We start from the raw sequence: 15,416 nt of genomic DNA on the forward strand, positions 1-15,416 counted from the left end.
AGTAAGAGGATGGACGAGTAAAAGGATGGATGCTGGAGGGTCATTAACCCCCAACTTTAGCAGCTACAGCGTAGGTGAGGTTCTTGAATGGCTTCTTCTGACTGCAACTTCGCATGCAGATGAGTGTGTGATAGGATGGGTGGATGGATGTGAGTGAAAAGTGGATGAATGGGTGAGTAAAATAATGGGAGGGTAGATGGGTGAATGAATGAAAGTATGGATGGCTGAGAGAAAGGATGGAAGCGAAAGGATGGATGGATGAGTAAAAGGATGGATGGATGAGTAAAAGAATGGCTGGATGAGAGAAAGGAAGGACAAGAGAAAGGATGGATGAGTGAAAGGGGATGGAGGGAAGGATGGATAAAAGCATGGATAAGTAGAAATATGGATGGATAAGTGAAAGGGTGGGTGGATGTATAAAAGGGTGGATGGAAGGATGAGTGAAAGGGGATGGAGTGAAAGGGGATGGAGGGAAGGATGGATAAAAGCATGGATAAGTAGAAATATGGATGGATAAGTGAAAGGGTGGGTGGATGTATAAAAGGGTGGATGGAAGGATGAGTGAAAGGGGATGGAGTGAAAGGGGATGGAGGGAAGGATGGATGAGTAGAAATATGGATGGATAAGTGAAAGGGTGGGTGGATGTATAAAAGGGTGGATGGAAGGATGAGTGAAAGAATGTATGAAAGTGTGAAATAATGGATGAATGAGTGCAAGAATGGATGAATGAGTGCAAGAATGGATGAATGAGTGCAAGAATGGATGAATGAGTGCAAGAATGGATGAATGAGTGCAAGAATGGATGGATGAGGGCAAGAATGGATGGATGAATGAGTGTAAGAATGGATGAATGAGTGCAAGAATGGATGAATGAGTGAAAGGGAGAGTGAATAGGTGAACAGACAAGTGAAATCATGATGGATGAGTGAAAGGATAAATGGATGAGTGGGTGGAAGGATTAGTGAAAGAGTGGATGGATGAGTGAAAGGATGGATGAGTAAAAGGGTGGATAGAGAGATGGATATGTTAAATGGTGGATGTATGTATAGATGGATGGATGGATGGATAGGTTTAAAAGATAGGCTTGATGATGGATATGTTTGGATATGGATGGTTGGGCGGAGGAATGGTGGAAGACAAAGGTGGATGAAAGAATGGATGACAGGATGTAAAGGTAAAATTATAGATAGGTGGATGAATGGATGAATGTACAGATGCTTGGATGAAAGAAATAAGAGCTCTTCTGGAGAGGGTCGCGATGACTTGCTTCGTTTGCTTGGTGTCAAACATTTTGGTTATAAGTGGGGGGGGGGGGCATTTCGTGTATGTTTTACGGGTGCTGCTGGCCCTTTATTGAAAAACAGGTGATTTAATGACTCAAAGTGTACCGTAAAGTGCAGTGGCCGCCACAGGCGTTGCGCCTGTTTAATGCATTGTGCCCCTGTGACAGGGAGCCGAACGCTGTCCCTCCCCATTAAGGGTGAAAGCGTCCAGCCAGGACCCTTCATTAAGTCAGGTTAGCTGTAATCCAATTGCAAGCTTTTACCTTTAGGGGGGCATACTTTACATTCTCCAGATTGGCCACTATTTCCCATTTAAAAGAAAGTACATAGCCAAGATATACACAGACAGAGAACTACTTCTGCTGCTGCTCCTTTCGGAGACAGAGGGTCCCCTGCGCCCCCTCCTCCAGCAGCACCCCTCCTGGAGGCTGCGTGGGCGCCGTAGAGGGATCGGCGGTGTCACATCTTGTCTGCCATTCAGAGCGCACGAAAGTGTGGATGGTTTACGACTCTGGGGATCACCTGCAGTGAGTGGAGTCTGATTTAAAAACGACCCTCTCTTTCACGGTCCTCTGCGGGAGCTTAACACCGAAGTGAAGGGGTCGGGGACACTTTCAAGTGCCCATATAAGAGGCAGGACGCGCACAGGGGACCGAACCCAGAAATGGAGCACCTGTCCTTGAAGTGGCAGCACGCGCGGGGACCTGGGATACAAGCCCTAAACCGTAGCCAGGTAAGCAACCAGGTCTCTAGCATGGCATGGGTCGGGTGGGCTGCGAAAGAACCCTGACATGCCCGTTTGTGTGCGCACAAGGAAGGGTTAGTTAGTTATAATATCTAAGTACGCACTGAGTCTACTGTGTAGGCATGGCTCTTCTAATGAAGCACTACCCTGCACGGAAGTCTTTAAGACTTTATGTGCACATACGATCGTGATATGCCCCTTTAAATGACCGCATACCTGCCGAGGCTTGAACGCCGCGCCCGCGCGCTCTTAGGGCAGCTGGAATGTAGCAAATGGGGCACATGAGCACGCTGCGTTTGGAAGGGCACGCACGTGCGCGCGAGGCTCAGAAGAGCTGTGAAGTGTACAGGTGCGCAGTTGCGCACCACGTTCTAAATGCGCTCCTGTGCCGCTGAGCTCTCCTGAGGCGTGAAAGTTTCTCCTGCGAGCGCTGAGGTTTGAAAGGCACGCGCGTGCGCGCTGTGATTAGCTGACTTTTTTTAAGGTGCGTCTGTCCGCGCTACGGACTGCTGGATTTCGAGAGAGGGGTGATTGTGGCGAGGTTACTTGCTCGTGTTCCTGGAAAGCGTTTCCCTCTTCAGTGTGCTCTCTTGGAGGCTTCCCATCCCGGGCAAGCCAGCTTCTCCTATGCGTGAGGCCGGCCTCCCTTCCCTCGCGCACAGGTCTACAGACCACGAATGCAGGGTTCCCAGGCAAGCATGACCCTGGGCTCTGCTGCATGCTTCAGGTGACAGAGCTGCCTGCCTCCTCAGCTGAGCTCACGCGCTGCCACTGCCTGTTGCTGCTTCATGTGTGTCTTGGGTTTTTCTTCCCGCAGTTGAGACGCGAGGAAGGCAACAGACAGAAGTGACACTCATATGCCTCCTGCCCGGCCAGCGCCCACCGCGGTGTCCTGGGTTCCACGCCGTTAGAGGGGACTGGCCAGGAGTTTGCTGCCCGAACGCATCTGGATGAGAAAAGTCAGGATGACCAAGCAGGGACAGACGGAGCACAAGCTCTCGGCGGTGGCCCCCTTCAGGGAGGGACCGGCCGAGAAGAAGGACGTGGAGCTCATTCTGGTGAAGGAGCAGAACGGCGTGCAGTACACCAGCAGCACCCTCTTGGCGGGGACCTCGGCCACCTCACCCCGCTATACTGCGGCCCCCTCCAGCCCGGGGGAGCCCACTAGGGAGACCTGGGGCAAGAAGATCGACTTCCTGCTCTCCGTCATCGGCTTCTCGGTGGATCTTGCCAACGTCTGGAGGTTCCCCTACCTCTGCTACAAGAACGGAGGAGGTAAGGGAAGCGTCGAGACCTCTGTGATTTCCAGTACATCAGGGGAAACATACACAATGTGTAACCTAAAAAAAAAAAATCTTGAAAAAAGTTGTTTGTAAAGAAATGCATCGTCCCGACAGACGAAGCCGTCCACATAGTGAATCTGAGATGTAATACTAAATATTGGTGCCTCAGAAAGGGTAGGGCGCAGTCAATCCCGTATCACGCAAGTCTGCAGTGCTGGGGTGGAGTCTGTTGCGTGCCAGGCTGAGCTGACACGCACGCAGACAGTGATGGGTTAAGAGCTGGAATGCCCAGCCAGTCACACACAGGGGCAGTCAGTCATTTGTACTTCAACCAGCCTGCAAGTCAGAATCCAGGTCTTCTGTCCCGTGTTTAGGACTGAACTCTGCTTTGAATCTTACACTGCTCTGCCGCTTCTAAGCTCCAGTGTTTGTCTGTCTCACACTTTACGACTAATGCAGTTGGCTAAAAATTGCTTTGAGAACTGTCTGGCATCCTTTAAACAAGTCAGGTCCCGGGCCGGCAGCCAATCACAGCGCGGCCCGGGAAATGACGTCACGGGGGTGTCCCTGGCCGGCAGCCAATCACAGCGCGGCCTGGGGAATGATGTCACGGGGGTGTCCCGGGCCGGCAGCCAATCACAGCGCGGCCCGGGACACACGGCATCAAGGGGCGGGACTTAAAAAAAGAGTCAGAAACGCCCATGATTCGCGTTCTGACCGGGAGAAAGTGATTGACGCTGATGTCTTCCAATGGCTAGCCTCCATTTATGGAGCTAGCCAATGGAAGAAGGGGCGGTTTCAAGTCCCCACTATTGAGATTACATTAGATTTCACCCTGGGCGGAGCAACTGCTACGCAGTTGCAACACAAGGGCGAAACCTAAAAAGTCTCATTACCAAAAAATACGACTTAACACCTTGACAGCTACAGCAATTCCCGCTGGGTACTGACAAGTCAGATTTATCATTGTTCATGACAAGGTCAGCTCGTCATAAGCACACGACCAGTGTACTGCATGACGAGCTGAGCTCGTCATGAGCATGGAAGGAGTTAATAATCTCAACCCATTTCATACATTTAGACAACACATATTGCTAAGTAACATCACACTTAAAATTTGATGGTTTTTAAGGATTTAAAAAAACGTTCCAGTGCAAGGGCCACATCTAAACATAGCGTGTTCACCAGTAACAAATTTGCTTCATCAGAAATCATAGTACTGTATTTCATAAATATGTTTTAACAGACATGGCACTTATTTAGAGTTTGGCCTATGGAATACTCTGAAAAGATGTGGTGGATATCCTATCCACCCTATTCCGAGGGCCAAAGGTCATAGTGCACTTGTAATCTGATTGACGGAACATTTGCTACGTATGTGATGGAGTGTTCCATCAACCAAACTCTAAATAAGGTCTATAGTCGATATTTACAAGTATACACAACCCATCAATGTGTTGCAACGTACACTTTACATGAAGAGTGTACCAACAATATCCGTTAATTGTTTTTGTAATAGCTGGTGGATTAGCATAAACTGGATGTATATTATATTTTCATTTGAAAATAATTGTCCTCTGTTCATTTACTAGATAACAATTAGTTCTATTTATGAAGAGATGGAAAGGTATTCATACTTGTTAGTACCAATAAACCTAGATAGATAAGTTTGCTTCAAATATCTCTTTTTAAATCCATGATTTATCAATTCATTGTAATTCATAGTTTTTTTTAATGGTGTAATGTTGCAATGACAAGCAATGGCAAGCAAGGAAATTGATCTATGGGGAAGAGATGGTGCTACTGCACCAATGCTTTTAAATATTTTATTGTGGTATGCTGCAATGCTTTGGCTCTCCTACTAGAATTAACTTGAATATTTCATAAGAAACACATATTTTATTATACATTGTATTTATTGGCTTGCTTTTATGGTTTTATTTGTCGAAATAAAGCTTATTAATTGATTGGATGTATACTGATTCGGACTTCAAAAATCTCATTTTTTTTAATCAAAGATGGGTAAGGCCAATAAGAACACATCTCTATTAGTCACCTCCCAATTCTGGATAATTAGAAGGACAGAAAGTTTATTTTATGAATAGGCAAAATCCCTATTAGATTTTAGCCACTCCAAAAATCTAAAACAGAGTACTGAAGTCAGTAAATTAGTTAAATCTTCTCCTAAAGATGTATACTGATTCGGACTTCAAAAATCTCTTTTTTTTTAATCAAAGATGGGTAAGGCCAATAAGAACACATCTCTATTAGTCACCTCCCAATTCTGGAGAATTAGAAGGACAGAAAGTTTATTTTATGAATAGGCAAAATCCCTATTAGATTTTAGCCACTCCAAAAATCTAAAACAGAGTACTGAAATCAGTAAATTAGTTAAATCTTCTCCTAAACCATTAACTGCACCTGCAAGTCAACAAATACAAAACACTATAAAATGATTGTACCAATATGATTGGATAATTCATCAAATTTCGTAACTAAATCAGTGGCGTCACAAAAGCCCCTGTGGTGCTTGGGGGCCCCACTCGGTACTGGCAAGTCTCGGGCCATAGATCTTCAGACCAGGTCCAGAGTGTGGGGGCCCCTTGAATGTACTTGCGGGGGGGGGGCTCAAGTTTTCTTACACCACTGAACTAAATACAAATACTAAACCCATCAGCTCACCCTAGGCTATTCCTGGACACACTACTAATCAATCCGGACATTACTATTAGGACTCATCTACTTCATCACCTAACTTCTATTTGAGATTTTGCAACTACATTTCATCTAGGAGTATCATCCCAATCAAGCTCTTTGAACTGTACTGAAATCTACCCATTAAGGACTTCATAAATTTAGCCTTCAAAGAAGGAATTGCCTTTGTCAAATAAGCCATCGCGACTTAGTCCACTTCTCCTTATTCATGCCAGAAACTGCAGGCTCAGTACCAGTTACTATATACTACTTGCCAATATTCACACCATATTGAATATCCTAAACACAACACAGTTTTCCAACTACAAAGTCAAAGAGATCTACTACATCCTTTACTTAATGCAGTTAGAAGTTCACCGCTGCCATTAAAAATAAACTGCTACACTCCAAATTGATGACAACAGTCTAAGCTACAGACCGGGATGTATGTCACCGGATACTAATCGACCCAAGTATAACTGTGATATGGCCAGTACCAAGACCTTGCTCTTCCACCTCCATAAAGTAGCTAGACTGGCAAATATATGTCTCACATTCCCTCTTAGCTAATTGCAAATACCAGTTCAAACTGAGATCTTCCCATCCGATTAGCATCACTAACGGTTCTGCATTCTTCAACACATAGCTGGTAGTAATAACGTCCTCTAGTCAAGTCACAGTCATCCATAAAGTGTACAGGTTTCACTGGTTTGGCTTTGAAGCATTGTTAGTGTCTGATGTTATGCAACCATCAGATTGCATGGATCACCCCTAATTCATCTGCAACACTTAGGGTTGATCAGGGGTAATTTTTTCATTTTCTCTGGTGCCTGATCCTGCAGAGCCCCTAAAATCACAATCAACTGCTTACACTATTACACCACCCTTTGTGGTTTGAAAAATAAAACTGGTCTTATTCTCAAGGGGGAAAGTATTAAGCAGCTTTTGAGGATTTTATTAAACCCCTGCGTGACATTTAACGTCCAGTGACTTGTCCACAAATACATTCACAAAAATAAACCCCAATATTAATGTACTATAATTATTTAATACTTTTAGAAATCACTATTAATCATCATTTTGGACAATTTAGAATGCTAGGGGAAATAGAAAAGGTTCGCATAAAGGTAAGATTGGGGAAGTTGGTGTCCAGTTGAGTGGAGCCGAGAACTTGTGACCGGCATTCTTCAATAACGACACCTGCTCTACGTGGAGGGCATTTAACTGCAACCTTAAATAGTTCTGTTTCCTGGAGGTAGTAATGTTCTAGCTTCTGTACTGGGTTCAATGTGTTTGGAACTTTAGGTCCTTTGTTTAATCTTTTTGGATCTACTGACCCGTGTTACCATGCCGGGAGGTCGCTACTCTTGATTAGGAACCATAAAGGTCCTCGTGGCTGCTGTTTGGATTTAGATGCAGGCCAAGCATCCTTTCCTATATAGGAGGCAACACATATGACTTAAAGACTCCACTTTGCATCTATTTATCTTGAGGAATTTCGGAAGTGCTAGGAGGTGATATACACTCTTCAGAGGTCGTTTTCCACTACTTACTCAGCAGACCGCTTTTGTTTCAGTGCTTCCCTCTCGCTTGGTTGTGGAATGGGTATTTTCCTTCCATGATCACGCCCATCATTGTCAGCTGTCTGATCTATCAAGTAGAGCATTTGTGTCTCCTACAACTTGTGGACCTGTGAATTTTTCTTCAGTGAATGTCTCACTTAGACGATCAGCTCTCTGGCTTAATTTCTGCAAGAGAGCACAGGCACTTCCCAATTTTGTGGAATTGCAAATTCTCAACTACGTCCTTTTTCAAATACAACCGGCTCTCAGTTTGAACATAAACAGTAGAGCACATGCCCTGACGAAGTTACGACGAGTAACGAAACGCGTTGGCTGTGTATGTGTATTGGGTAAAATTACCTAAATAAAGAAGAAGAAACTCTCGGACTTAAAGCATCTGTGTAATTCCTTAATGAGTGCACCGTCCGCCTTTTGTTCATAACTTTGTTTAATCAAGTGTGTAGTCGCTGATCGGAGGTTCCTGGTGAATATCTAAAGAAGTGTCAGATTCTACTGCTATCCTTGATCACCATCTCAAAAACTCTGCGTATAGTAAACAGTGCTATGAACCGTATTCTTCCATCCACCCTTAAAGGTTTGCTCCAGTGTAATCCGAGCTCTTATTAAATGTGCCACATTATCTGTTTGGAGGATCAGAAGGAATTATCCAAGTATAACAAGATGCAGGTCTATGCCATTGACCACACTTTGGACTTGGGAGTAAACAAGATCCATGAAACAAAAACAAAAAAAAGATAGCCCAAGTTCTTTACTTTTAAAGATGGCGATGGAGCGTTACTGAAGGAGAAGGCCATTCAAAGCACAGCCAGGGTATCTCTGCTCACCCCATCACCTGAATCTTAGTCCTCACTGCAGTCATGCAGGGTAAGATCTAGGCATGTTTTCCAGCCAGATGTTGATGTTGATGTTAGTGACATCGCCAAACATGTGGAAGTTAATCTGGTACGGTGGTCTAAGCTACACTGGGGGAGGTGTGCATAAATGTTGAACAGTAGGCAGGAAAAGCACAACCCCTCTGTAATCCACAAACCACAACACACATGCTCATCTTCATTGATCCAATAGGAGCTAGTTGGCTGCAGGCAGAGAATAACAATTTGCCTAAGACTCAAACCACAAAATAGATCCTGAAAGATCACTCCAGTGTACCTGCCCAGAGTAAACTACAACAACAACAAAATTTGCAGCGTTTTCTAAGCTAATGGACAGTCTAGGGACCTGATTTGTTCTCCAAGTATGCACTGGGGTAAACCAGTTAGTCTTCAGAAAGAAGTTAAAACCGCACTCCGCACCATCATGCCACCATCAGATTAACCAAGGAAGAGCATGCAATCATTCAGTTGTGTAAATATCTCCATCAATCAACTCAATATTCTGGAAGCAATGAACAACGATTATGAGGTCCACATGAGTAATGAAACAGGAAATGTTATTAAGAAGCATCATCATACTCGTTATTCCTGTTTTTTCTCCCAGAAGACACCCACTGTGTACTTCACTGTTTTGGAGGCAGAATCTAGAGTGACTTCTTATCTTGCAGCTTTTTTAAAGAACATATCTTTATTAACCTTTAAGAGTATGCAATTCTCCAATAGAGGGCATTTTCAAGAAACACTTGTACTTGCCTGTAATTAACTAAAAAACATGGAATTTTTGTCCAAGTCAAACAAAGGAACAACCGTACTTCATTTTTCATATAATATCCCTCCACCCGATCAGGAGTCTCCATGCCTCTCAACATCACAGCCCGACCTTTGCTCCAATGTAACTGCAACAAATGATGGACGGAATGCTGAATGTTTCAAACATTCTCCCCCAGTCAAGAGATCTGGGTTAAATCCATCGTTCTTTTGCCCACTACGCCACCAAAAGCTTGGACCCAGCCATATGCAAATCAGTTTTGACCCTGTGCCTCATGGGAACAGTCCAGACCGTACTGCTAAGCCAGGTCCTCCCTGGACCGGAACCAAGCACCCTGGGACTGGTTTCGGGGTATGTAACCCTTCATCAGCCAGGCTAGCATGAATCCAGATGCACAGTGAGAAAGAGACCCACGTCTGGGCATACTCTGGGCATTGACATTTTCAAAGAAAAATTCTATATGAATTAAAAAAGGATAATTCACCCAACCCCAAGGTCCCCTTTAAGTTAGCATCCTCTTTGCCCTTGTTTCTAGTTGCCCCTCTTTTACTTGCCCTTTCTTTCAGTAGAGAGTTTGTTTGTTCTTTTTCCTAGAATAAAATATTGTTGGGGCGTCTGATTACTCTGGGTTTGGTGGGGAGCCCAACCTCCACACTAAGACATAGAGCAAGAAATGCTTGTCACTTGTTCCACTCTCGCCTTCTCTTTTATGTGCAACTGCCCACAATGGGAAAATCAAGATTTAGGATCGGTCATAGAAGACGTTTACTTTCTCCTTGACCTTGCTAACAATTATTGTCTGGTAGAGTGTTTCTGAGTCCAAAAACGGTAGTAGCCCCCTGCCTTCATATACCTTCATATACCTTATTCCAATCTGAAGACACTTGACAACAGTAGGTTGGAATGATTCTGGACCAGGATGCCATTGAGTTATGAAGCATCAACAGCTGGGAAACAACAGTGGATCTCCAAATAGCCACTCGTGTGTGGTTCCCCAGTCATTCAGCATGGCTAACCAGCATTTTATTACATAAGAGATGAGGAGCGCTGCTCTACCGCTTTCTCGCAGTGCGAGAAGCAGAAAATAAAATGGTATTTTAAATACTATTTTATTTTCTGCTTCTCGCGCTGTGAAAAAGCAGAAGGCAGGGGTATGCCAGGTTGGGGGCGGGCGGGAGAATATGGCTGGTTGGGGTCAGGCGGGCAGGTCAGGGAGGAGTGGCTTGCACAACTCTGAGTACCCTGACTTTTTGGTCAGCCCTCTGGGGCCAACCAAAGCTGTCAAGCGCACTCTACACTTTCTCTATGTAGTCTTCATGCAGCCTAAATAGAGAAAATGGCCTACCTACAGGTGCCCAGCTGGGCGCTGTCCGGGACTCCGCACCAATCACAACGCTGCCATTGCAGCGCTGTGATTGGCTTACAGAAAGGGAGGGAGCATGCCTGCTCCTGTTCAGGAGCAGAAAAACGCGGGACCTGGGCCAGGAGTAGAGGCGTCGCGGGACCGGTCAGGTAACTTTTATATTTATTTTAACCTCCCCCCGTGGTAACCCCCACACGACAAGCCCACCCGCGAGAATTGAGAGCCGCGACTGTATAAGAGCATTAATCACCACCGTGACTTCAGAATACAAACACAGGCATCTGATATGCTATTGGCCAGTAATTCTCTCTATTGTGCTAGCATGTGTCTCCATTTTCCAGATGTTTGAATTTAGCTTATCCGGTTTCACTCCAGTCCCTGCAGTGAAACTCCAAATGACATCATGACACTGAAGTCCCTACATGCAACACACATATAGCTCATCACATCAGCCAGCGCAAAGTAGTATGCCAACATGATCTATGAAGTCACCAACAAAAGCAGAACGATTTTCAAGGCAAGAGCTGAATCAACCACCTGCCGGACCAACCCATTCCTCACTTCATAGAAAAGTACATCATCAACCTCTAATTCAGTGAAAAATACAGAGGCTCTGACAGCGCATCAACAACGCCAACCCTGCTTCATCCCTTACGCATACTCCTTTCTGTAGAATCCTGCAATGGACATCCTTCAAAGCCTTCTGTCTTGCAGATCTTGCTGAAACACTCAACTTCCTCAGTCACTTCTTATGTAGATGATGTTTTACTTGCGCCCCCTCATCAGGACCCTCTGGGAATGTTCTCACCTCCACCGACCTTTGTCAATGCCTCCTTCAAGTTATCTTTCCAAAAGCTCTCAATATGGGCCAGATCCTCCACCTCCTAAAGAAAACTACACTAGACCCGTATGACCTCCCCAACTATCAGCTCTTTCTCAGCTACTAGTCCTGGGCAAGATAATTAAAAAAAGTAGTGCATGTTCACATCCAAGATCACGTTAATGCTGGCCGCCTTCTGCATGACTACCAGTCTTGCTTCAGATCATGCTGCTGCATACAGACCACTACCTTTTAAATCGTAGGCAATGTCCTCCTGACCACAGATGAAGTTGGCTCTTGGGTCTTGATATTACTGGACCTTTCAGCTGCCTCCGACACAGTTGACCATCCCACCCTCATATGCACCCTGGAGTCTCAAATAGGAATCACCAGCAACGTCCTTCACTGGTTCTCATCCTACCTTTCCAACTGACATAATTTCATTCACATGAGCAACTCCATGTCTCAAAAGATCCTAGTTACCTGGTGAGTCCCCCACTGTCCTATACCGTCCCCTGTTATCTTCAACATCTACTAGGAGTCGCTTGGTGCTCTACTCGCAGATAACTGCATAAATATTCACCAATATGCCGGTGGTACACAACTCTACTTGAAAATCTCCTCTACTTCCGATTTCAGAAACCTCAAACACTGCCTGCACATCATCCAGACCTCTATGTCCAACGCCTACTCGAAGCTCAACCCAAGAAAGACAGAACCCCTGTTATTTGCCAAGAACAAGAAACAGTACAAACCTGGCTCAATGACATGAACCTGGTGGCTTTAAACCCCACCTTAAATTGAATGCCAGGTTATCTGAATTCACCCTGGACACCAACCTCAAAATCTCAAGGAAGACATCACCAAAAAAAAAACAAAGACAATCTAGTACCAGCATCTTTATTCTAAAGACACTGAAACAGTTTCTTTCAGAAAGCGACTTTAGAACGGCTGTTCAAGCCCTCATACACTTACATCTGGATGGTGACATCGCCCTGCTCCACAGCCTCCAGGGTTCCCAAAGTGGCACCCCTTAAGGGCACCCTTCATACTGCAGCATGGCTAATTCAGGGCATGAAGAAATATGATCACATCACCCATATCCTTATAGAGCTCTATAAGCTCCCCTTGCTGGCAAGCACCAGGTTCAAAAGCACCTGCATTATTCACAAAGCCATCACGTCCAGCACCCTTACTCATCTGGTAGGCTCGGTAAATAAAAAAAGATTTTTAAGGAGAAAGAACAAAGTGAACAAAAGGAGGACAGCAGCTGTTGTGGGTGAGCAAAGGAGGAAGGTGGGAAAAGGTAGTTAACAACGGAGAAAGCAACACAGGAGTGGAAATAAGAGCAACATGAGGAACTGAGGGAGAAGACATAGGGGTGAAGCGCACAATGCAGTTAAGGATATGGCCCGTTGGGGCGAAGAGCACAAGATAACAAACAGCACACAAGGGTGACTGCAACATGCGGAGAGAAGAACACAAATCGCAGAGGAAGGAGTGTATACGTAAGAAACATGGAGCACTGGGGGTGTGAGCATTTGTGGAACGCACATGAGGGAGAGAGCTGGAAAACACTTGCACTTTCATGCAGCACTTAATCAAAAAGAGACAAGTAGTTCCCTAAAAGTGAGCTGTGAACGACACAAGTCAGCCACATCAAGAAAATGGTGAAGAAGCTGCGCTCCAGGGAAGGGACAAACACAAGATTGACAAGGAAAGCCATCAAAAAAGAAACAAGCAAATGACAATGACAGTAACGCAAACCAATGGTAAGCAATGGGTGGGCTAAAAGCCCAGTGTAAGCTATTGGTAATCCCACAGTAGGTCTTTTCCGACCAGGCAGCTGGGGAACCACCCCAGCATATATGCATAGATTTAGGAAAGAAATTAAGTTTAGGCCCAAGACCTCAGCTCTAGGGCCTCAGCAAAACGCCTACACATTTTCATCAGAGCAAGGAATAATAATTCAATGGTGTTCTAATAAAATCCAAAGCCTCACTACTTCCCTCTCCATTCTCTACTTGATTTATGTTCTTTGCTTGCGAATTATGAACGAAGCCACCTCATTTACATCAGAAAAAGATCTATATCTATCTTTAATGGCTTCCATCGAATTTCCATAAACTTGACTAGCCCCATGGCAGCTACTGCGGTGCAAAATAAAAGGGTGATCAGGCGACCCACTCTAGACTTTAAATTCCAAGAGTGTTTGTAGTGAATAAATTTGAGCACTTTGACATCACATTTGCATTGACGTACATGCCATTCCACAAGTGCATTTCCAGACATTAAGTCAGGCCAAGTCAAAAGAAAACATGCCTTGTCCCTTGGAATGATGAACACAGTAATATGCAAATATATATATTTTTTTAAATTAGCAGTTCATACTTGATTGTGCATAAGTTCTCTTATGCATAAAGAGCACAGTAAACAGCCCTGCATCATATCTTGCCATGCACGTGCTGATACAAGGAATCCCAGAACAGGAAGATAATCTTTTTGTAAAAAGGAATTCAAAGACATGTTAAGATCTTATTTGCTAGAGAAACTTGCCAATCCAGACCTTGCACAATGGCAGTCCCTGCCCCAAGAGGCAGACACCAAATGTTGCCACCCACACTGCGCCTCATAATAACCGTAGAGCCCTGGAATGTGCCAGCCCCTTCAGGAGCAAACAATGCCCTGGCTTCATTAGAATACAGCTGACATTTGCAACGGCGCACACACTTCCCAAGCGGACGGCAGCAGGGAAAAGCACCCCAAAAAGGAAACAAAAAAAATGCATGCAACACGGGCCTTAAAAAACACAGAAAAGTTAAAACTTTCACTCATTTTTTAAATTTAATTATACACTTGTGGGCATTTAATTTGAAGGTCTACAAAAAAAATGTACATGAGTTGAAAGCTAAAACAGCATCCATACTGAAATCTCAGTTGCCAAAGTTACTTCTTAATTAAAAAGCAAAAAATACATGTATGTGGAAGCCACATGATATTTGTAAAATGTTTAAAGTATCGTGAAGTGAATGGTATTTTACATATATTTTTGTAAAATTGTTTTCTTATAATAATGGCCCGTTTTAGAAATGAAGAAGAAACGCTTAAAATTAAAATCGGCATTTTAAATAATTTGTTTTAGCATTTCATTGACAAACTCAACCAACTCTTCACCCCTCCCCCAGTCCCCTCGCAGCACACTGTAGTTAGGCTGCCTGCAACTTGCAATGCTGGCTTCAATGTAGCAGGGAGGCAAGGTGCGGTTTAAAAACATGGTACGTCCAGGGCGAAACGGCCGATGTTTATGCGCACAATAAATCACAGCGAACAACAAACAAAAATGATCTCGCTCCGGCTTACCTGGACTGAGGAAGCATGCTCTCACTGCAGTACCAACAACACTCTACAGTCTTTGTTACCATTCAGTGGAAACTTGAGGCTCGGCCAGACGGGAGCAATCGAGCTCTGACCGGATCGTCCGACGACTCTATCTCTGAACACCAGGCCATGCTCTCACAGATGGTGCGGATTAAGAAGTGTGCATAGAACGCTTCCGAATGCAAACCAGAAGTAGTACCGTGCAGATCAGAAATGTGAAAAAAATGAAATCACCGCATAGGAGTAGGAAAAAATATCTGAATTTTTCAAAACATTCCATTTCTCATTGCCTGGTAAATAATTGGTCACATTCATTCTTTTGAGGGAATGTAGATAAACAAAAAGTCATGACTTTTTGCAGCTTGAAATATTTTTTTCTTCCAAAAAGCACGTTAGACAATAACAAATAATTCATATAATTTTCGCAGATGCTAGCAGACCCGATTTGAAATGCAAAGGATTACTTGTTGCCAAAACCACCTCATCTACATTAAAGATAAAATGTTTGTTTCTATGGCTACAGAGAATGAGAGAACCACAAATACAAATTAGTTTTAAATCATTAATGCGTGAGTAAAAGATCAACAGGCTGCTTTCACATATTGTTCCAGAAACAGATTGTCGCT

General features: G+C 44.3%; 1 protein-coding gene across 4 annotated transcripts in view; it reads right to left on the reverse strand.

The window, feature by feature from the left end:
• Positions 1-14,887, reverse strand: part of TFDP2 (transcription factor Dp-2) — a 626,881-nt gene extending 611,994 nt beyond the window's left edge. For all 4 annotated transcript variants that reach the window (XM_078666407.1, XM_078666406.1, XM_078666405.1 and 1 more), the window contains exon 1: positions 14,773-14,887. The gene's annotated coding sequence lies outside the window, so the exon portion shown is untranslated. The remainder of the gene's footprint in view (positions 1-14,772) is intronic.
• Positions 14,888-15,416: the final 529 nt, after the last annotated feature.

The sequence above is a fragment of the Lissotriton helveticus genome, chromosome 11 (assembly GCF_964261635.1).
Source record: "Lissotriton helveticus chromosome 11, aLisHel1.1, whole genome shotgun sequence".
NCBI lineage: Eukaryota > Metazoa > Chordata > Amphibia > Caudata > Salamandridae > Lissotriton > Lissotriton helveticus.